General features: G+C 49.8%; 1 protein-coding gene across 5 annotated transcripts in view; it reads right to left on the reverse strand.

Moving 5' to 3' along the window:
• Nucleotides 1-23,243, reverse strand: part of LOC140390388 (myosin light chain kinase, smooth muscle-like) — a 612,875-nt gene extending 589,632 nt beyond the window's left edge. For 3 of the 5 annotated variants that reach the window (XM_072475536.1, XM_072475561.1, XM_072475517.1), the window contains exons 1-2: nt 23,140-23,233; nt 9,205-9,285 (exon numbers count right to left, since the gene is read on the reverse strand). The gene's annotated coding sequence lies outside the window, so the exon portion shown is untranslated. Of the gene's footprint in view, nt 1-9,204; nt 9,286-23,139 lie in introns of all 5 variants that reach the window. The other 2 variants (XM_072475553.1, XM_072475527.1) reach the window with 2 other exon arrangements.
• Between the last annotated feature and the right edge of the window lie 804 nt (nt 23,244-24,047).

Below are 24,047 nucleotides of genomic sequence, written 5' to 3' on the forward strand. Positions count from 1 at the left end.
ATTGTGCCCTCGATGTTGCGCCGACCTGTGAAACCACTCTAAAGCCTGTGGTGTTGGGTGCTCTAGTGTACAGATGAGCCAACACAGTTGTATGTGGTACAACTCTATTTTATTATAACTCTTATAATACAGTTCGTTCTGGATACTCTGCACGTGCTGTCTCCCTGAGTGTGTTTGGCAATAGATGTGTCCTGGTTCTCCTCTGCAGCTAATACTGACCACCGGGGGTCGTGTCTGTGCTTTTATATCTTTCTGTCATTGGTTGTGGTGTTGTGTGTTCTGATTTGTCTGTTGGTGTGTCTATCATGATGTGTGTATTTGAATATCATGACATCCCCCCTTTTTACAAAGATATGTGCCTACGTGGTTATAAATATAATTGTGTCGTGAGTGCATCGAAGAGTGTGTGTGTGTGTTATGTACAGCGTGTGTATATGACGTAACTATTTACATGGGGCGATGTCGGGTGCGTCACACTAACAAGGTTGTACCATCACAAAACTTGGATGCGAGAGAAAAAAAAAACTTGAACATTGGTCTGGTCAGACGATATCTGGAACAATAAACAACAACAGGTTATAATACAGAAGTGTTTGACTTTTTGAACGTATGAACAGCGTTATAAGTCCAGTCTAATGGGTGACCGCCTCAAGAATGGGCTGGTCCTCAAGCCGGTTCAGCTGTGGAGATTTGGTTCTGGTGGCGATGGAAGGGGCATGATCCGTGGCATCTCCACGAAGTCATCCTTGGGAACCAGTGGAGGATCCGGCGTGTGCGTACGGTTCAGTTGCGAGCGTGGAAGGCGGCGCAAAGCTCGCTGATTGCGCCTACGCACCAATCCATCCGCCCTGCATGCCAGGAACAAGGTGGAGTCTTTTTCTTTTTATGTTTGTGGTGGACGGCATCTTGTAGCCGATGGGTCGTTGCCATCGAAGTAGCACCATCACTAATATCATGCAAGGCGATGACTGTGCCAGATGTGGAAGTTGGCCGAGACCGTGTACGCTGGTTCCGGCCACCTGCTGTGCCGGAAGGGCGACTCCGCAGAGAAACGTCGAAGCATGTCGCCTTGGAGAGAGAATTGTTGCTCGCATCAACGTCTGGCGATGGCGCGAATTGGTGTGTCCATCTTGGACCGCCGGTGCTGGTTGCCACTGCCGACCCAGTGGGACTGCCACGCGATCCATTCCCTGTCGCCGTGGCATCCGCCGTCACCCTGAGCGTGCCATCACCGAGGCCGCGACACCGCCCGTCCGGAGCAAGGTCTGGCGTGCGCGAATCAGAGTCGGCGCTTGGCTGCTCCCCATCTGGAGTCCGGTCTGCCTTCCATCGATGCCCCCCGTCCGGAGTCCCAACAGGTTCACTGGAGGCAGCCGAGATTCCCTGAAGCTGCACTTCTGGAGTCGGAACATGCAGGAATGCACCAACCAGTGGAGAGGGTCGAGCCATCGAGGGTGGAAGCGGTGCGCTGCCACCGCAGTCGTCAGTGGTCCCACCGTGATCGTCGAGTGCCTCGGTACGCACTAGGCGAGGTCTGTCACCTTGCACCTTTTGCATGGGAAGTGGGATGCTGTCGTCACTCGTCTCACATCCCGTGGATAGATCCTCATTAGCAGCTTGCTGTTCACTAGGGTTGGGTAAATTGTCAGAGTTTTCATCTGGTGGTGCACACCATGTCGGTGGACTGTCATTGTCTTGCCGTTGTCCTTCATTTGGGCTTTTCTTCTTTGGAATTTTAAATCTTCCCCCAGACATTGCAGAACCTTGTTTATTACCCCCAAATTCTCCCATAGGTATGGTCTCGAATGTAGGATCCAATGTTTCTATCGACATTGTACTATTTTCCAAAGAACATTCCGTTTCACTTTTCTTCTCAGGTGCCTCATGTGTATCTTTGTCTAATGTACATGCCTTCATGGTCTCTGGGTCTGATTTTGCTGGGACTGGCATGGTCACAGTCTCTCTTTTACTGTTCTCAATTGCCCACCTTATACTCCCCATACATAACTGCTTAATCACTGGGGTTAGTGTGGTACAATGGATAATCGGGTCGACCTTATCTGCATCTTCACCATTAGTGGAAAGCACACTTGGTTCACTTGACACTGCTGTGGGTTTTAAATTCGTTATCTGGCTACTCGATGTCGGTGTCCTCAGGATTCTTGCTCCAATGTTCTGCTCAATAATCAGTGGAGCGTGTATAGGTTCAATGCAATTAATGTTCCCCTCAAGGTTTGAAGAGTCATTACTGACTAACTGCTGGTCTCCGAAGTTGGGATTTTGCGGTGTTGTGTTGAAGGGAGACATTTGTCCCTGCTGTAGATATGATTCAGGTTGTGTTATTTCCATTACCTGAGGATCAATGTCTTGTCCATTTTTTCGATCCGTACTAAAACACTGGCAATTCTCAGTCTGCTCCTTGCAAGTTAAACATTCAATTAATTTTGTTAGCAAATCCTCAGCATCCTTCTGTGGCCGTGCAGCATTATTAATCTCTGTTCGGCTATAATGATCCTGAAGGTCAGCGCATAAACCTTTTTTCTTCGGGCTTGGACGAGGCGATTCCTTTGGCTTGTCTTCAGTTGGGCTTGAACAGTCTTCAGCGCTGTGCCCTTCATTGTAGCATGAGAGACCGTCATGTTCATGCTGCTGTGTAGTGGAGCATGGTAGGCTGTTATAGCCTTCTTGCTGTTCACGTGAGCATGGCAGACTTGCATCGTCTGCCACTGGTTGGTCAGGAGAGGTTGCTAGACCCTCATGGTCTTGTTCCTGCAAGGACTGCGCTCTGGAGTCTTGCGTTCCTTCCATCGTGGAGTCCGTCCACGAGCTCTCTGTGGAGGCTTGTGACACTGGAGTCACTTCTTGTTCGTGCAAGGACTGCGCTCTGGAGTCTTGCGTTGCTTCTATCGTGGAGGCTGTCCACGAGCTCTCTGTGGAGGCTTGTGACACTGGAGTCACTTCTTGTTCGTGCAAGGACTGCGCTCTGGAGTCTTGCATTTCTGCAATTGTGGAGTCTGTCCACGAGCTTGCTGTGGAAGCTTGTGACACTGGAGTCACTTCTGGTTCATGCGAGGACTGCACTCTGGAGTCTTGCATGTCTTCTTTCATAGAGTCGGGAACGTTGAGCGGGACGTGGACCACGCTCTGTGTGGCAGCAGGGCACTCTCCGTGTGCTTGCACCGCTCCCTGTCTGTTAATGTCAGGCTGCAGCATCATCCGGTACTGATAAGTTGGAACGTCATATCTGCTGGATTGAAGATCCTCAAATCCGAAAAATGAATCCGCATCTGCGTCGGATTCAATGTGGGGGCCGCCAATGTGCAACACGAAAGGTTCGTCCGAGTCATAGTCATATAGGACCACGGAGCTATCATTGGGCTCGCGAGGTCCGGAAACACTGTAAAGATCGTCATCGAAGTATTCAAGGTCGGAATCATCGGCTTGTGCGTAGGTAACTGCTTGTCGGAGGGTTCTTCGGAGGTCAAATTCATCTCCTGGGTCAATTTGCGGCACTGTGCTGTCATTCCAGGTGAGGGAAGGTTGTTTTACAGCTTTAACAGATTTTTGTTTTTTTGATTTGGGACGTTTCCCTTTTAAATTGGATTTGGGACATTTCCCTTTTAAATTGGTGCAGTCTGGGGCCTCTGACATCCTGACGCTCGGTATGTAGCACGTAGGAAGCGACTGCGCATGCTCAGATCGCTGTTCCTTTACCGATGGCCGTTTTCTTGACTGCGCATGCGCAGCATCTCGCGCATGCGCAAACGAAACTTCCGGTTCTGCGCACTTCTCGCGCAACTGTGCTAGCGTTATACCTTTAGCAAGATGGCCGCCGACCTCGACCCAGCCTTCTCTCAGGCCCGGGATTTCGGCCTCTGGGAATTCGGGCTCCGGGATCCCAGCCACGAGGTGAGTACTGCAGCTTTTCTTACCTTTATGTGCCGATTGGATTGCGTTTTCTTCACAGTACTTGGAGAATTTGCCCAGGACTGCCTGGTAATCGTACCTTTGCTGCCTCCTGAAGAACCTGAACCTTCTGAATATTTCTCTTGCCCTTGCACCGGCGATGGTGAGGAGAAATTCAATTTTTTCCCTATCATCCAGGTCTTTGAGTTCAGCTGCCACCAGGAACAATTCGAACATTTGCCGGAATCGCCGCCAGTTTTTGCGGAGGTCGCCGTGGCACTGGAGCGCCTGCGGAATCGGGAGCTCGTACATCATGCCTGGGCACTGCTGGTTGTCTGTGTACACTGAGGTATGCCGGCAGGTATCGATCCACTCCTGTACCATGTGGTGTTGGGTGCTCTGGTGTACAGATGAGCCAACACAGTTGTATGTGGTACAACTCTATTTTATTATAACTCTTATAATACAGTTCGTTCTGGATACTCTGCACGTGCTGTCTCCCTGAGTGTGTTTGGCAATAGATGTGTCCTGGTTCTCCTCTGCAGCTAATACTGACCACCGGGGGTCGTGTCTGTGCTTTTATATCTTTCTGTCATTGGTTGTGGTGTTGTGTGTTCTGATTTGTCTGTTGGTGTGTCTATCATGATGTGTGTGTTTGAATATCATGACAAAGCCCATCTACACTATTCCCTTATCATCCATATGTCTATCCAATGACCATTTGAATGCCCTTAGTGTTGGCGAGTCCACGACTGTACCCCAATCCTTAATGATCAATTGGTGAATGTGTAGTGTGATGAATGATATCTATATACACATGTACCTTTAATGCGTAGGCCCCTTTAAGACCGGGCTTGGAACCCTGGGGGACTCCGCCTCCGGCTCCACCCCCAGGAAGTTGTATATAAGGTTACGTTCAGTAGGCAGCGTGCAGTGAGCACACTTCTCGGCAGCTGTCTGGTTTTCTGGTAATTAAAGCCTTTAAATTATCAAATTCCTCTCCTGAGTCGTAATTGAGGGTATCTCAATTTAATAACCAGACTACATCAAGATGGACAGCGGTCTAAAGCTGGAGAAGCTCAATTTGGACGCTCGGTCGCCAGAAGCCACTGAAACTTTTAAATACTGGCTCCGGTGCTTTGAGGCCTATCTGAATTCCTCAGAGACTGAAGTTGACGGACCTCGCAAGCTGAGCTTACTACATGCCCGGGTGGGCCACCGACTATCCTCCGTGATCGAGAAAGTTACGATGTACCAAACGGAGGTCGAAATCCTACAGAAGCGCTTCGTAAAGCCGATAAACGAGGTACATGCCAGACATTTGCTCTCGACCTGCCGCCAGTGCTCCGGGGAAATGCTAGACGAATACTTGGAGAGACTCACCTCGCTCGCCAGGAACTGCGACCATAAAGAGGTGACGGCAGAAGTCCACAGGAACTTACATATTCGTGATGCTTTCGTGTCCGATATCTGATCCACGTACACCCGGCAGCGGCTCCTAGAAGACGGAGCAAAGGGCCTCCAAGGCACGGTAACGCTCGCCTCTTCCCTGGAAGCGGCCCACCATAATCTTCGCACGTACTCCACGGACCTTGCAAACCCCTCTCGATCCCCTCCAGACTCGGCCACGCTTCAGGCCTGCGCCACGCGGCGACCCGCTCACACCGGAGGCCCCCAATGCTATTTCGGTGGGCAAGGCCAGCACTCACGCCAGCGTTGCCCGGCCTGCTCCGCAATCTGCGGCAAATGCGGAAAGAAGGGGCACTTCGCGAAGGTCTGCCTGGCTGGGCCCAAAGGCCAGAAACAAAAGTCTCATCGGGCCCAGAAATCGAACTCCCGGGACTACAGGCCCAGCAACGCAACCGCGCGGCGGCCGGACGCGCCTACTTCCGACGCGTCATCGGCCTTGTGCGAGTCATGGGGCGGCCATCTTGGCAGCGGCCATCTTCAAAACTTAAAACGTGCGACCCACGGCGGCGGCCATTTTACGAGTCCGATTCAACCGAGGACTCGGACTGCCCGCAACTAGGAGCGATCACACTCGATCAATCTCGGCCGAAGCACCTGCGAAACTCAATGATGCAGGTTCAAATCAACGGCCGCGACACCCCCTGCCTTTTTGACTCAGGGAGCACGGAGAGTTTTATCCATCCAGACACGGTAAGACGCTGCTCCCTGCGCAACTACCCCGCCTCCCAAGCTATCGCCCTCGCATCTGGGTCTCATTCGGTCCAAATCACGGGGTATTGTGTCGCGAACCTCGCTATCCAAGACGCCAAATACGCCCGTTTTAAACTTTATGTCCTCCCTCACCTCTGCGCCTCCCTGCTGCTCGGCCTGGACTTTCAGTGCAGCCACCGAAGCCTGACCCTGAAGTACGGCGGACCCCTGCCCCCGCTCACGGTATGTAGCCTGGCGACACTTAAAGTTGCACCACCCTCCCTCTTCGCGAACCTCACTCCCGACTGTAAGCCCATCGCCACCAGGAGTCGGTGGTACAGTGCCCAAGACATGACTTTCATCAAGTCAGAGGTTCAGCGGCTACTAAAAGTAGGGGTCATAGAGGCTAGCAACAGCCCTTGGAGGGCACAAGTACTGGTAGTCCGCTCTGGAGAAAAACAACATATGGTGGTGGACTATAGCCAAACCATAAACCGCTTTACACAACTCGATGCGTACCCACGTCCCCGCATAGCAGAAATGGTGAACCAAATCACCCAGTATCGAGTATTCTCCACGGTCGACCTAAAATCGGCCTATCATCAACTCCCTATCCGCCCAGAGGACCACCCCTATACAGCCTTCGAAGCACCCGGTCGTCTCTTCCACTTCCTCAAGGTCCCTTTCAGTGTCACAAACGGAGTCTCCATTTTCCAAAGGGCAATGGATCAAATGGTGGACTAGTACGGCTTACGGGCTACATACCTGTACTTGGACAACATCACCATCTGCGGCCATGGCCAGCAGGACCATGACGAAAACCTGAGGAAGTTCCTCCAGACTGCCCGGGCCCTCAATCAGACATACAATAAAGAGAAATGCATGTTCCACACAACCCGGCTAGCCATCCTCAGATACATCGTGGAAAACGGGGTCCTAGGGCCAGACCCCAACCGTATGCGCCCCCTTAAGGAACTTCCCCTCCCCCGTAGCCTCAAGGCACTCAAACGGTGCCTGGGGCTCTTTTCCTATTATGCCCAGTGGGTCCCCAGATATGCGGACAAAGCCCGTCCACTCATTAAGACCACGGTTTTTCCCCTGACGGCTGAGGCTCAGTCAGCCTTCAGTCGTATCAAGGCCAATATCATCAAGGCCGCCATGCACACAATGGACGAAACCATTCCCTTCCAGGTAGAAAGCGACGCATCAGACGTCGCCCTGGCTGCTACCCTCAAACAGGCGTGCAGACCGGTAGCGTTCTTCTCCCGAACCCTCACTGCCTCGGAAATTCGACACTCTGCAATCGAGAAGGAGGCACAAGCCATAGTGGAGGCCGTGCGGCACTGGAGGCACCACCTAGCCGCTAGGAGGTTCGCCCTCGTCACCGACCAACGGTCAGTCGCCTTTATGTTCGATAACGCACAACGGGGCAAAATAAAGATTGATAAAATTCTGAGGTGGAGGATCGAATTCTCCACCTACACGTACGATATTACATATCGTCCGGGGAAGCTGAACGAGTCCCCAGATGCCCTGTCCCGCGGCATGTGCGCTAACGTGCAGAAAGACCGTCTGCGAGCCACCCACGATGACCTCTGCCACCCGAGGGTCACCCGGCTTGCCCATTTCATCAAGTCCCGCAACCTACCTTACTCCACCGAGCAGGGAGGCCATGACCAATGCTTGCCAGATCTGTGCGGAGTGCAAACCGCACTTCTATCGACCAGACAAGGCTCGCCTAGTAAAGGCCTCTGGACCCTTTAGGTTACTAAGAGTGGACTTCAAAGGGCCCCTCCCGTCCACCAACCGGAACAGTTATTTCCTCACTGTCATCGATGAATTCTCCCGCTTCCCCTTCGCCCGAACTCGGCCTCCGTAATCAAGGCACTGCACAGCATCTTCACGCTGTTTGGTTTCTCCGCTTAAATCCACAGCGACCGGGGTACATTGTTCATGAGCGATGAGCTGCGTCAATATCTGCTCAACAAGGACATCACCTCGAGCTGAACGACCAGCTATAACCCGCGGGGAAACGGGCAGGTGGAGAGGGAGAACGCAACAGTTTGGAAGGCTGTTCCTCTAGCCCTACAGTCAAGATGTCTCCCAATCGCCCGCTGGCAGGAAGTCCTACCTGATGCCCTACACTCCCTTAGGTTGCTCCTCTGTATGGCCATGAACGAGACCCCTCACAACCGTTTGTTTGTCTTCCCCAGGATGTCCACCTCTGGGGTCTCGCTTCCACGTTGGCTGATGACTCCGGGACCAGTTCTACTCCGGAGGCACGTGAGGAGCCATAAGACAGATCCACTGGTCGAGAGGGTCCAACTATTACACGCAAACCCTCAATACACCTACGTCGAGCACCCCGACGGCAGGCAGGACACCGTTTCCCAGCGAGACCTGGCACCCGCTGGCTCGCCCACCGACACTCCCCTCCCCGCACCGGCGGTCGACTCTGACAGTGCCCCCCTCCCATAGTGCCCCCCTCCCCCCAGCCGGCGCCGGCACCAATCACCCTAGTCACCCCGGATACCCCCCCTGCTCCAACGCGGGCAAAGGCTCAGACAACCAATCTCCCGGATATACCACCACCAAGGACGACCGTATCCGCCGCACCACCACCGGAGTTGAGAAGGTCGACGCGGACAATCAGACCACCCAAAAGACTGAACTTGTAATTCCACTTCACCCCCGACGGACTATGCGTTTTTTTAAACAGGGGGTGAATGTGATGAATGATATCTGTATACATATGTACCTTTAATGCGTAGGCCCCTTTAAGACCGGGCTTGGAACCCTGGGGGACTCCACCTCCGGCTCCACCCCCAGGAAGCTGAATATAAGGTTACGTTCAGTAGGCAGCGTGCAGTGAGCACACTTCTCGGCAGCTGTCTGGTTTTCTAGTTATTAAAGCCTTTGTATTATCAAACTCCTCTCCTGAGTCATAATTGAGGGTATCTCATGTAGAATTATAAAGAAAAAGGTAAATTAATAATTTTAAAGTAAATTTAATCACTACATTTCTTCCATATCTGAAATTATTCACGTTTGTAATGTAAAATTAACATTAAAGTTGGCATAGTTTGCAGAAAAGTTATTAAATGTAATTATAAAGTTATCTTTTGTGCCTTTGAGTACCTGCATTAGTGTTTTTGCTTGAAGGCCTCTGCTCCTTTCAAAAGCCTGGCCTTCGACATGTTGGCCCAGAAATTCCTGTAACTGGTAAATGAAAAGCACTTGCCGTTAGTTAGGCTTGCCAATGCACATTGCTTTCCGTGTGTAGCAGGTTGCTGAAAGTGAAAACTGATAATGTTGCAGTCAAGGAAGTCTGGCATCTGGGATGAGAGTGAACAGGCAAGAAATGGTTTATCTCCTGGACCAACAGAATGAAGCATTGTAAAATGAACAGTGCAAGGTCTGAGCAAGGAAATGTCCATCAGAGTGGGTGATTTCGATGTCAAATGAGGTACAGTTCAAATAAATAAAAGGGAAAGATTAAAGGAGAGAAAAAGAAACATCAGGAAAATGTTAGATAATTGAAAAATAATATTCAACAACAATTAAAACATGAAGGAATGTGACACCACCCTTATGAAGTAAATAATTCTCAGAGTCCAAGAGGTAATTAACACTTATAATGTTGTTAAAGCGTAATTAGACTAAAAATGGCTTAATTTAGTGTTGAAAATGCATTGTATTCAGAGTGCAGGTACAAACACGTCATGCCAGTTAATGCATTTGAACAAGGATCCGGACATGATGCCATTTTTGTGAAGTTAATAGTGGAAGGCATCAACCATTATTATAACATCAATCTTCGGGGTGATATTTGTGTCCCAAACTGTAACTATATTGTAAGAAGTCTTACAACACCAGGTTAAAGTCCAACAGGTTTGTTTCGAACCACTAGCTTTTGGAGCACTGCTCCTTCCTCAAGTGAGTGAAGAGGTGGGTTTCAGAAACACATATATAGACAAAGTCAATGATGCAAGATGATACTTTGAATGCGAGTCTTTGCAGGTAATTAAGTCCTTATAGGTCCAGATGGAGTGACTGGGGTGTGATGATCAGAGCTTAAAGAGGTGTGAATTGTCTCAAGCCAGGATAGTTGGTAGACTTTCGCAAGGCCAGGCCAGATGTAGGGGGTGAATTTAATAAGACATGAATCCAAGGTCCCGGTTGAGGCCGAACTCATATGTGTGGAATGTGGCTAGCAGTTTTTTCTCGGCGATTCTGCGTTGTCGCCGGTCCTGAAGGCCGCCTTGGAGAACGCTTATCCGAAGATCAGAGGCTGGATGTCCTTGACTGCTGAAGTGTTCCCCGACTGGAAGGGAAACAGTGAAGATGTGGGAATGGCCTTGATGAACATCTTGCAAAGGCCACCCCCACACCCCCACTATTTGTCTTCAAACAACTGCGCAACCTCAAACAGACCATTGTTTGCAGCAAACTACCCAGCCTTCAGAACAGCGACCACAACATCACTCAACCCTGCCATGGCAACCACTGTAAGACGTGCCAGATCATCGACATGGATACCACCATTACACGTGAGAACACCACCCACCAGGTATGTGGTACATACTGGTGCAACTCAGCCAACGTTATCTACCTCACACGCTGCAGAAAAGGATGTCCCGTGGCGTGGTACATTGGCGAGACCATGCAGACACTGCGACAACGGATAAACGGACATCATACGACAATCGCCAGGCAGGAATGTTCCCCTCCAGTCGGGGACACTTCAGCAGTCAAGGGCACTCAGCCACTGATCTTCGGCCTTACATTCACCCGCCACCATCTGACCTGGCCTTGTGAAATTCTACCAACTGTCCTGGCTTGAGACAATTCACACCTCTTTAAGCTGTGATTGTCCCTCTCTCCAGTCACTCCGCCTGGACCTGTAAGGACTTAATTACCTGCAAAGACTTGCATTCAAAGTATCATCTTGCATCATTGACTTTGTCTATATGTGTGGTTGTGGAACCCACCTCTTTACTCACCTGATGAAGAAAGCTAGTGATGCGGAAAACACCTGTTGGCCTTTAACCTGGTGTTGTAAAAAGTCTTACTATGCCCACCCCAGACCAACGCAGGCATCTCCACATCATTGTAACTATATTGGTTGAAGGCAGAGCCTGCAGCCTGAGCATGTGCAGTATGCATCATTTCCCAGGATGTATTGTCATCTTTAGTCAGCCCAACTAGAAGAATGTTTCTTTTCAGCTTGTGACGATATCTGTGAAGTGATTTTGCAAAGTTATTTCAAAACAAGCTCAAGACAAATTTCAAACACTTTATCCTGATAAAGTTAATATTGAGGTTTGTAGACATTTAAGTAGGGAGCCCACGAGCTAGAGGGTAGGTAGCAGAGACCACTTTAAAAAAAAAATTTAGAATACCCAATTCATTTTTTCCAATTAAGGGGCAATTTATCGTGGCCAATCCAACTCTCCTGCACATCTTTGGGTTGTGGGGGCGAAACTCACGCAAACACGGGGAGAATGTGCAAACTCCACACGGACAGTGACCCAGAGCCGGAATCGAACCTGAGACCTCGGCGGAAGAGGCAGCAATGCTAACCACTGCGCCACTGTGCTGCCCTTGCAGAGACCAATTAACCAAAACCGGTCAAACTATTTCCGAACAGCACTGATTCCAAAACATTTGTTTTGTTTATATTAGCTTCCAAAATAGGGTAAATGATAGTCTGCATGCAAAAGTATTTCAGTTTAGGGGCTTTTCTATTCAATTTAAATATAAACTCGATGATAAATTGGAGTAAATAAAACCACCAAATTGTTTTTTCTTCAGTAAATGTGACAAGCTGAGGACTGCAATCACTCATTTATTTGCATTCACACTTTAAAAACATATCACTGTTTACAGAAGAGTTGTTTATATATCAGCGGATTGTTAGTGGAAAATCCTGGAAATGTAGGAGGTGACTCAATTTTTGCATAATAATGTGGTCAGAATAAAATGTTTTTCAACTGATTTATTTCCAAAATATATTTGATGACTTTGAATCCCAAGTACATAGGGCGCGATTTAATGGAAATGTCTCTCAGTGTGGTAGCGGGAACTGCCACAAGCTTCCCGACACTTGGCCCGGCATACGGTCCACTTAACGAGGCTCCACGGGCTCCATGCAGCAAATGATGGTCCCGCCTGCTGATTCGCCAGGACCATGCTCGCCAGCCCGTCTCCCCAAACTACCATCTTCCATCTCCCCAAACCCCCCTGCCCCTGAGAACTCCCATCCCCAGGCCAAACCCCACGATGAACAAGGCGTACGGCTAACGATACCCTCCTCTGTGACCCCGCAGGAGAAGTTGGCCCAAAACTGTAGGGAGAGGGCCCAGACGGGCGGTGGGTGCCGGACATCAGAATCCTCATCCCCTACGAGGAACAGGCCCTGGAAGTTGCAGGGGTGGCCAAGGACAGATCTGTCAAGAACATGGAGGTCAGTGGATGGCGCAGAGGTGAGAATCCACTGGCCCCGACCCAGATGAACTGTCACATGTGAGAATGACCCATCCCTCCCATTGACCAAATGTCCATTCTCCCGCCGGATCCTCATCCAATGGTGCTGGCCCATTGGTCCCTCCCCCCGCCCCCACCTCCCATGAGAACACGTCGAGGAGAGCTTCAAGGATGCCATCGTTGATGCGTCACAGCTGTCATCCCGATCCCCACCAGTGCAGAGACACACACCTCGGTGGGCAATGGCAGTGGGCAGGCTTCTGGGGCACATTCTGGTGAGCATCACGCAGTTGCTGATGCACATCAATTGGAGGCAGGAACACCCAAGCGAGACAGCAGTCGGAGGTCTGCTGGATCCCAGGACCCAGCTGCGTCCCAGTCAGATGCTGATGCAGTCAATAGGGTACGGCCATGAGATCCAGAGGGAGATGTCAGCGGCCGTCCAGCATGTCCATAGCCAATTGGAGGAGTCCCAGAGTCTACGGGTGCAGAAGATGGCCCGGCATTGCATGGCACCAAGGTCAACGCTGCTAGGGTGGCGACCGCAGTGGAGAGCCTGGTGTGCGACATCAGCAGCATGAGTGGACGTGTCCAAGGTGTGGCTCAGTTGGTGAGGGCCATGGCTGAGCACCTCAACAGCGTGACCCAGTCTCTGGGGGATGTGACCCAGTTAGAGGCAGACCTTGATGAGGCAGTGCGGGGCATATCCCACTCTCAGGTGGGCATTGCCAATGCCCTCCAGAGCACATCCCGGTCTCTAGGGGAAGTCTCCTAGTTCCATGGGCATAGCCGAGGCGCTGCCGAACATGTCCCAGTCTCAGGTGGGCATGGCCAAGGCACTGCAGAGCATGTCTGGGTCATTGGGGGACGTGTCCCAGTTGCAGATCGGGATTTACGCGACATTCCAGAGCCTGTCCCAGTCATTGAGGAGGATCGCCGAGGGCATCAACACTGTGCTGCAGACATTGGGGAGCTGCCAGGGCTGGCAGAGCCAGGTGACGCAAGAGCATCCAGGGGTCGTACTAGCTGCTCCTCCATCCCGAGGTGAATGCCAGGGCTCTATGGGCACTGACCAGTGGGAGGGGTCCTGGGTGCCAACCGAGAGACGCCCTATGGAATGGCGATGGTGGCCACCCGCTCCCCTGAGACCGACACCACTGATTATGGCACATCTCGGAATCAGTGCCCAGAACAGGATGGCACGGCGGGGCATGTGCCACTGGCAAGTGCGCCGGAATCATCCGGCCCCAGAGGATGCCCGTCAGGAGCTTCGAAGGCAACGGGACGCAATAGACAGCAGGCTGCCTGGACCTCTGGGTGCATCCTGGGGACACACCAAGATGCAGCGGTAGAGTTAAGCAGGTCGAGGATCACTGAGAGGGCACGAGGGATGGGGAAGGGGTGGGGTGGGTGGTGCACTGTGGGGGAGGGTAAGGGCGGGGAGATTGGGGCAGTACCATCGGGGGAATGGGGCAGTTGGGGACAAAATGTGTAAATTATGAAAAATCGTTGAACTCAACCAGTGTGAGGCCTCTGACACTTTCTTCCACAATCCCATGCCCCATCTCCCTGGACATGGAGGCCCTGGATGCATCTTTCCCCTGCCCCCCCCCCCCACACACACACGCTCCTAGACACCCCCCCCTCCTCCCTGTCGCCTGTCCTCCATCCTCCGGCTGGTCCTGCAGGTCCTCCCCAGGACGTCCTCCAGCCTCTCCTGGTCAGGCACCTCCCCATCCTCCTCCTCAGAGGTTGGTACATGTTCTTCCCCCTCCACCTCCAGCATGTCACCCTGCTGCTGTGCCAGGTTATGGAGGACACAGCAGACCACCACAATGTGGACGGCCTCCGGGGGGGGGGGGGGGGGGGGGGGGTGCGGGGGGGCAGGGGGGGGGGGGGGGTACTGCTGTGCATCACCAGAGCGGTTAAGGCATCGGAACAATATCTTGAGGAATCTGATGCATTGTTCAGTGACAGCCCAGGTGGCCGCATGGGCCTCATTGTATCAAGTCTCCGCATCGGTCACCGGCCTCCGATCTGGCATCATTAGCCAGGTCCTCAGTGGGTACCCCTTATCTCCAAGAGCAAACTGGCTATCCTGGGGTGGTCCTCGAAGACACTGAGGTTGTCTGACTGCCCCAGGATGTAGCTGCCATACACACTCTCTGGGAAGCCTGCACACATGTGCATGATCTTCATGTGGTACCCACACCCAAGTTGGATATTCAGGTAGTGGAACCCCTTCCTTGTCGATGTAGGGCACTCCCAGATGGCCCGCTCAGCGCAAGGCAACATGAGTGCCATCTATTAGCCCCTGGACCTGGGGCATCCCGTCGATGGCAGGGAAACATGGTGCCTGGGCTATTGTAGGGCTTGGCCAATCTCAAAGTTTATCTAGTCCACTGCCTGGGTAAACAGGGCATCCATGATTTCAAAGATGCACTTGTGGGCTGCAGCTTGTGATGCCACACAAGTCCCCGCTTGAACCCTGGAATGATCCTGAGATTTAAACATTCAGGGTTGCGGTGACCTTGACGGTCACCAGGAGTGGGTACCCTCCTCCCCCATGTGGTACAAAGTCTGCGAGGACATGGCACAGGTGCCGCACTGTCCCCTTGTTGAACCAGAGCCTCCTGCAGGACACACTGGCCGTCATTTGTTCGAAAGGTCAGCAACGCCTGTACACCTTGGGCTGTCGTGGGCCTCTCCCTCTGGGTCCCTCCCTGGCCTCCGGGTGTGGGGCCCTGAACATGGACCGCTGCCTCGAGCCTCTGTCGGTGCTGCTGCCACACACTTTTCCACCTTCTGGCCTCCTGGCATGCCAGCAGCACCAGTGGGGCAGCTTCCACAGGGTCCAAGATATCATCCATACCGTTAAATATCTGTAAGGAATTGTGAGAGGGTGTGAGACAGCCAGCAGTGTCTTCCACCCTGGGACCCTCCAGTCCCGATACTCCCCCCCACATCCCCTGCCATCCAACACGCTCTGGCCACGCACCGCTGGCCGCAGCGAGGGCCCCTGCTCACCAGACAATCGCACGTAACGTTACCTGGAGTGGACACTGGCCTCCACCTCAGTGCACATGCCCAACCTTTGGTCGCCGAAATATCCCCGGTGTTGGGGCCCAGCCCTTGGTTGGTCAGATGTTGGCTGCTGCGTGTGTGGTGTTGCCTCCCGCAGTGCTCAGACACAATGTCCAGGCATCACGGTCTGATTGGAATGCTAGGCAATGACTTCCACATGCTACATGGCCCGCCCACCCACAGAAATCCACTCGGGATGTGTGAAGTGCTCACTTAACTACGATTGCCAATTCCCTATTAGCAATGGCCTCAACCTTGTGGCCAGAGGCCTCCGTGGTTAGTGGGAGTTATGGGTGGTCAGTGGGGCAGGCAGGCTGGGGCTGGGTTGCCCCTGGAATGGGACAACACAGTCCAGGGGTTGGCATGGCAGACCGCAGCCACTGAGACACACATCTGTAGTCTCAGTGGAAAATTGAGAGACACTGGAGAAATGCATGAAAATGTCACTCCCACATGTTACTATGGCTGTGGTGTGTGTCCCTCATCTCCCGAGGGTTCAAGGTCTTTTAAAAAACTTTTCTTGGATAACTTTGAGGATCATTTTCAACTTCAATGCCTGCACAATGCATCACCCACAATTTCTTTGCATTAGGAAGAGTTCTTTTAAATGGACTGTGAGAGAATGAAAAAGTTATAAATTTATTTCTCACACGTGACGTAAATTTGGCATTCTAAACTTTTGAATAACATATTCAGTCTTTACAACAAATCTGGAGCCATAGGTGACCCTGAAAGATTCAAATTAGTTTCAAAAGATTTCTACAAGTATTTTGTGTTACATGAGCTTCCTCTCACCATCCAGATGACGTGACTCATCGTTATTAAGAAAATCCCCACAGCATGATTGGAATTTTCAAGTTCTTTCTTCAGGGAGGAGGATGTGCAGCCTTGTGATTTGATACTTATAACAAACATAACATTATCATTTCTAATTCACCATTGAATGCTTGGGAAGAAAATTGCTTTTACTATTTTCTTCCCGTACTTCACAAATGCAGATAGAAATGTTGGTTTGGCCCAGTTTGCCACACTTGCTTCTGAGTCAGCAGATTTGAGTCAGCAGATTGTGAATTTAAGCCACATTGTGGAAGTATTGAGGTTAGTTAGACATGACGTGCTTCACTTGACACTTCTGATGATTTGATTTGAATAGTGACGTATTCGTATTCCACCAGTTTTGTGTTGATGCAAAACTGAAATTGCTTTGCACAAAACTGAACGTTGAATAGAAATCCGATGAGGTGGTTCGCTCACCTACAAAGATGAAGCAGAGTGAGGCTCTCCACTTTGCTATGTACCAATGCTGGATTATCCGTTTGGGAGACTTGTGTTCCCGCCAGGACTGAATAGCTTGCAATTTGCATTTCTGTTGGGGACGCTATTCATTCTGCGATTCAAGGCATGCGCTCTGCCGGCATTGTAACCACTGCAGCCAGAATTAGGGCTAAAGAGCTTGACAGCTGGAGCTGTTTTTAAGCACTCCACTTACCACACACTCATTGCAGTCATGCAGATGGCTCCCCAATTTTGGGAGTCCGAAGTGGACCCACTGCTCGGCGCCAGTGAGGAGAGGAGGGACACTCTCTTCCCCAGGCTGGACCCAGACTCAAGCCCGCCCTCCTGAACAGTGCCTGGGAGGTGATGACAGAGGCAGTCAGTGCTGCTAGCGTCACCAGGAGCAGATAGCTTGTGGTCCTGAGGGATGGGGTTCACTCATGAGACCTCTACTCTGAGAGGGGTAGAGTACCAGGGAGGGTTCCAAAAGCCACTGTGCAAGTGTCCTTTGTTTGGGGTGACCTCTGCTAATCCCCTGCTTCCTCTGCAGTAGGGCCGCACTTCTGAGGAGTGCCTACACCTGGTGGGCTGTCACTGATTGAGCATGGCCATGCCCATCTCCTTGCTGTTACCACTGGGGTCTGAGGATTTCCAGATGGGAGGCTTGGGTAGGCTCCCACATCACCAGAGGCTCTCTGGGTACTTACAGGACACAGTGAGCAGTCAGCAGTGTGAGCAGCCAGGAGCTTGTAAGTGGCACCAAAAGGGTACGTTTAGAACACATGCTGCAGCAACGTTAGTCTGAGCCAGGCCACCCCGATCTCGAGGGGAACACGCTGAGTCCACGGACATAACACCAAGTTATTCCACGCTACTTTCCCCAGCCCGGGCAGCCACACCCCCAACAATCCTGACAATGTTTGAGAATTTTTGAGAGTTGTTTTAGCCTCCTGCTCTCCCTCAGCAGCCATGGCCCCCAGGCCCTTCTTGTAGACACTTGCACCAATTCACACCTGCGTGACTTCGGCCTAAGAGGGGCAGAGCATTGCAGAGGGGTGGAGCATGAAGTGTCCATCCCTCTAATGATATTTAATTCCATGCAAATGTGGTTTTGCATGGACGCGCAGGTGCAGGGTGCAAACTTCGATATCGCTGCCAGCGGGACCGGAGCATGGCGGCAGAATCAGCGGCAGACCCAAATCGCGATTTTTCCATTATGTGCTATATTTTTTCATTCGGCACTATTCTCCACCCAATCCCAATTTTTGCTGCTGGCGGCATGAAGAGGAGAATTTATGCCATAGTGTAAAGCAATTCTGAAAGCTCTCAATAATATTTGAGGAGCTGGAAATTCCCCCACTATTTTAGTCAACATTCACTCCCTCAACCACCACCCAAAATGCAGGTCATTAAGATGTCATGGTTGAAGGTTAAAAGATCCATCTCTGGTTGTGATGATATGAGGTGGAACAGCCTATGGTGGTTTCAGTGTGCAGCCCAAGCTATTGCAGCTCTCAACATTCTCTTCCAGGATTGACCTCTGCATGAACATGGCAGGAATGATGATGAGGATGAATGGCAGGAATGATGCCTGGCGCTAAGAAAAATAGCGAGAGGTGGATTTCTCGACTCAATCACAGTTGTAAAAGGGGGAGAAGAGATGCTTAGGAGGCCTGGTAGAGCCCTCCTGCTCCTCCTGATTCACAAGAAAGCACTCAAAACTTTCAATATTTGAACTTTCCTGAGCATCTTCTTGCCAGGGTCTGACCTGCTGCCAGATTTCACCATTGAATCCACCACAGCACACTAGGCTTCAAATTAGAGCATCGGACCCTGATTTCTGAATATGTGGTGTCACAGTGGTTAGCACTGCTGCCTCACTGCCAGGGACCTGGGTTCAATTCCGGCCTTGGGTAACTTGCACGTTATCTCTGTGTCTGCATGGGTTTCCTGTAAGTCTTCTGATTTCCTCCCACAGTCCAAAGATGTGCAGTTTAGGTAGATTGGCCATGTTAAATTGCCCTTAGTGTCCAAAGTGCCCTACACATCTCCGTGTCGGGCGCTTTGGACACTAAGGGCAATTTAGCATGGCCAATCCACCTAACCTGCACATCTTTGGACTGTGGGAGGCAACCAGAGCATCTGGAAGAAATCCATCCGGATAAGGGGTGAATGTGCAAACTCCATACAGACACCCAAGTTTGGAATTGAACCATGATCCATGGCACTGTGAGGCAGCAATGCTAACCACTGTGCCACCATGCTGCCCCTATTCAGTCATACCTCTTTACTTTCTGGTTCTGGAGAACAAGAATTATAAAAATAGAAAAAATAGCATGTGATCCTGCATATAGGGCAGCACGGTAGCACAAGAGACTAGCACTGTGGCTTCACAGCGCCAGGGTCACAGATTCGATTCCCCGCTGGGTCACTGTCTGTGCGGAGTCTGCACGTTCTCTCCGTGTCTGCGTGGGTTTCTTCCGGCCGCTCCGGTTGCCTCCCACAGTCCAAAGACGTGCAGGTTAGGTGGATTGGCCATGCTAAATTGCCCTTACTGTCCAAAAGGTGAGGAGGGGTTATTGGGTTATGGGGATAGGGTGGAAGTGAGGGCTTAAGTGGGTCAGTGCAGACTCGATGGGCCGAATGGCTTCCTTCTGCCCTGTATGTTCAACGTTCTATGTTAAAACATGTCCTTCGGCTAAAACCTATCTTTATAGGGTCAGGGTGTCTCATCTGAACCTGTGTGTATGAAGAAATCTACCAGGACCAGCTATTATCCAGAATGGAATCAACCACTAAATCCTGCAGAGTTCTGGATGTAGAATTGAAAACCTAGACTCAACACCAGAATAGCTGTGTGAATGCCAGTCAAAGTAATAACTTTTACATGTAATGTTTTTTTTCAGGCATATGGGGGAGATATTGATCACATCTTCCAACCTTAGTCCACAATAGCATCAAGTTAAAGGATACATTGTTTGCAAGGGAGAAACATTTAATTATGTTTCCTGTGGAAATCAACCAGTAACAAGAAATACTCCTGCAATCCTACAACATAGTAATGTTCTTACATGTACATAGTAATTTAGTGCATTCATGTGGCCATACATAGTCTTGCCTGAGCACAACAGCATTATGGATAGAAAGGCTACCAGTCCATCAACACATAGGTGCTCTACCATCACAGGTACAGAATAATACAGGAAAATACACATAAGGCTGAAGATTCCCTTAATCCATTCATCCTGTGGCAGTCAATAATGTCAGACATATCTGAAGGACTAAGAATCATAGAATCATAGAATTTATAGTGCAGAAGGAGGCCATTCAGCCCATCAAGTCTGCACTGGCTCTTGGAAAGAGCACCCAAGCCCATGCCGCCAAGGGAGACTCTGGGATGTCTTTTCCAGGTTCAAGGATATGTACTTTTGCTGTAGCTCATGGCACCAGTGCTTTGGTCAATGGCAGAAACTCAGGAAAGATATAATACAGCCCATGCTTCCATCAGATTCACTGTGAAACACACCTTTGCCATGTTCAGTCAGTAATTCCATTGCTTTGGCTGTTCTCAGGGAGTGCTCACTCTCCCACCCAATGAATACAGATGTCCACTTCTCCAAATAGGAACCTGGCTGTTCATTTCTGTTCCTGTCTGTAATGGAGCCCAGAAAGATGTCTCCCTTTGTGGGTAGCCTGCAACTTTTTACAAGATGATGAGATGATGTTGTGGGGAATCCTGCTTTTAACCTGGGCATTCCTAGTATGTCATGCACTGGGAGCACCAGGTAATTATGCCAAAGAGCTAATTTTGGGGAGGTCCATTTCTAGAACACAAGTCTGTGTCCAATTCACCAACTACATGTCAAAGGTCTATATTAGTGTGTAATGCAGAAAGATGGGCATTGAACCAGAAGGTGAAAATATTAAGTAAGGTGTCACTCCAAGATTTCTAGTGGTACCAGAAGGGATTGAATCAGAGTAAAAGACAATTGTAAAGCTTAAATTAGAGAAGGATCACCAAGTAAAAAAGAGCATACTTTGGACATTTGACATCATGAATGAAGTATACTTTTCACAAATTAGTTACATGACTGATTTCTGGGCACTTGATCTGAAGGAAGACTTTGGTAGTAGTGGCTTCTCATGCATGGTTGTAGTGTAGACAAACACTACTGAATGAGAGCTTTCTTTCTTCTGCCAACTTTGCCTACCATTTTGCAAACCCACTTAACCAAGAATAAGCATTTAAAATTATGGACTACCTAAGTAAGACGAAAAGAATGTGTTGGAGCATAGACATAGAATGCCACTTTGGTGTTGATCTTCCCAACACACAGTGTAAATCCAGGGCAAATTATCCCACTTGACATTCTTGTAATATTGCAGGAAAGCATAGGGAGGTGGGGTGTAGGATGGAACTCATTGGTATGATCTCAGCTGCCCCATAGACGGGTGAAGGTTTGCTACTTAAGTGGGGCGGGGGAGGGGACAGACAACTGCGCATTTCTTCTTGGATTGCCTCTTAATATTTGTAATTCTTTACTATTTTCTCAGACAAGGAATTAATTGGGGGGGGGGGGCACAGTGGAGTTACAAAGAGGGGAAAATATATTTTGAAAGGCGCAAAAAATAACAAAAACACAAACGAATCCACAGTCTAAGTCCCTTCATTGTAATTGCTTACAGAAGCTGACCGCTGAATTCCATATACATTTCAATTTTCATTTTGTAAGTGTTTAGCTTGTGACAGGCTCAAATGTTAGTTCTCAGAAATGCCCTGTGAAATGATTCCCTTATCCTCAGTATGTGAATATGCAAGATGACACTCATTGCTTCCAATGAAAGCGTGCAAAAACCACTTAAAAATATTAACGCGCCTGGGGACGCTGAGGCAAGTCCGATGGGGATTTGTGTTCATTTGGCGGCGATGGGCTGTTTCCGAAGCATTGACAGATGCACTATGTTCTGTCCCTGCTCCTGCCCGACACCAGCTGGGTGAGGAGTGTGTTATACCCAGTATTGTTTATTGCATAAGTTCAAATCTAATTTCAGAACAACATTGCATGAACGCCCATCCTTTTATAGTTTAAAGAGATATGCACTTCAAAGATACGTGTCTTCACGTAGATACCGCGGATCTTTCTGATTCATCGCAAACACAAATATGTAGAGGTACAAGAGCACTCATACTTTTCCCAACTTGGCAAAAGCTACACGCTACCTACCGCCATCGACATAAAGATTGACAGAGTTCCTCTCTCCACAGATGCTGCCAGACCTGCTGAGTTTATCCAACATTTTCTGATTTTACATGAATAAAGATCGATAGTGTCTGCTTTCACAAAGGCAATGCCCCTTTACTTCTGCACGTGCGCGGTATAAACTGAGAGTCTTGACCGATGAAATTAAAAAAAACATTGATGATAGGTCTCTCACACTGGCTGAATTAAATTTCGGATTGCACAATCCTTTGTTTCAGCTATCTCGGATAAATGCAACCCTGCCCCACGGGGGTAAGAAAAAAGGGCTAGGGCTAAGGCTGACTTAACAGGACAGGCTGCAATGATGTTGTTCCAACACACCAACCTTGCAGAGAAGGAGAGCTCCAGGCAAAGCTCTCCAATCTGTCCGCCGCCTCTCTGCGGTTTGCACCCAGGGCAGACTGAGCCTGCGAGCTGTGGGAGAGGCGGCAGCGAGACCTTCACTGCCGACAATCAGAGGGAAGGAACCACCGCGAGCTCACCACAATCATGTTCCACATGCTCCATTTCATCGGTCACAGAATGAAATATTTGGGCAGCCCACTGTTGACCTCATCCAGCGGCTGAAACCTCCAACAGGACAAGTTGTGATCACTGCTTTCCTTCGAGTAACAACAGGTTACCGAATCCAGCCACCGCCAGAAGTGACCGAATGAATCTGACAAAAAAAAACTTCCCTCTGCTGACTGTCAGCACTGGAACTTTCCAATTATTGTGACAACATCATACCGATTCTCAATCTTCACCTCTACAGGTCACAGAAGCTGACTTTCCAGCGCTCACTGTATCAGGGAATATTTAAACCTGGTTGTTTAAGACCAGGTCAAACTAACCCATTCCTGCACAGTCCATTCAACAGGTACTGAGTCGGAGATTTGAGATGGAGGACACTAAAACGGAGCACAAACTATTTATTTTCAAGGTGCTCGAGCTGTTTCCCATAAGAAGCCAAAACAAAAATAATTACCTTAACCAGTTAGTTATTGATGTCTTTTTCTCTGTCCTTGTAGTCGGTTACAGCTTTCCTTTAACTCCCACAGATATCTCGCAGCTGCTCCCACTGGAGGGATCTGCCAGTTTGCGATTCCTTGGAGGTTGCACAAGATCGACGAACCTTGCGATTTGTTGGGAGTCCAATTGCTGCGCGAAAAAGAATCACATTGTTGTGATATACGGCGCCCTGGACCACATTTTTTCACTGATTTCGTGCATTAGCTACCGTCAGCCTTATTAGGTAATGTGTTCATGGGGAGGGGGAGCTTTAGAGCGGCAGTCTTAAAACATTGTTAACCACAAAGTATTCTCCTCAGAGAAGCAGCAAGCCGTTTGGCAGTCTCAATACTGGATTTCTCCACACAACAGAGAGGAACAGAGCACAGAGAGCAGAAGAGAATATCAAACCGGCAGGAGAGAATGTTAAAGCACAACAAAGGGAAAGTGGCAGAAAATCCTGGAACTCTTCCCAGCAGCATTGTGAAGGCACCTTCCCCCTTACACGCACTTCAGTTCAAAAATAATCAACACCGCTTTCTCGAGGGTAAGGGATGTATGTGCAACACAGGCTGCCTTGATCAGCGATGTCTCCATTCTAACAATGAAAAATAACCTGAATATGGATTTTGCCATCTTTGAGTAAAGCTGGGCAAAGCTGATTCATCTTTGTCATTTTCTATGTAGTCCAGAAGTGTTTAAACTAAAGTTGGCATGTTACTGAACCTCAGATACCACACATTAATTAATAACGTAAATAGATGGGCCTGTATCCCAATTAATAGCTGTGAGGTTGCTGACTGAGCTGGTTAGATCAATAATACCTGCACATTTCACTGCTTAGCCCATTGCCAGCCCTAAATGATTAGTCCATACATTCAATCG

This window comes from Scyliorhinus torazame, chromosome 2, assembly GCF_047496885.1.
Source record: "Scyliorhinus torazame isolate Kashiwa2021f chromosome 2, sScyTor2.1, whole genome shotgun sequence".
NCBI lineage: Eukaryota > Metazoa > Chordata > Chondrichthyes > Carcharhiniformes > Scyliorhinidae > Scyliorhinus > Scyliorhinus torazame.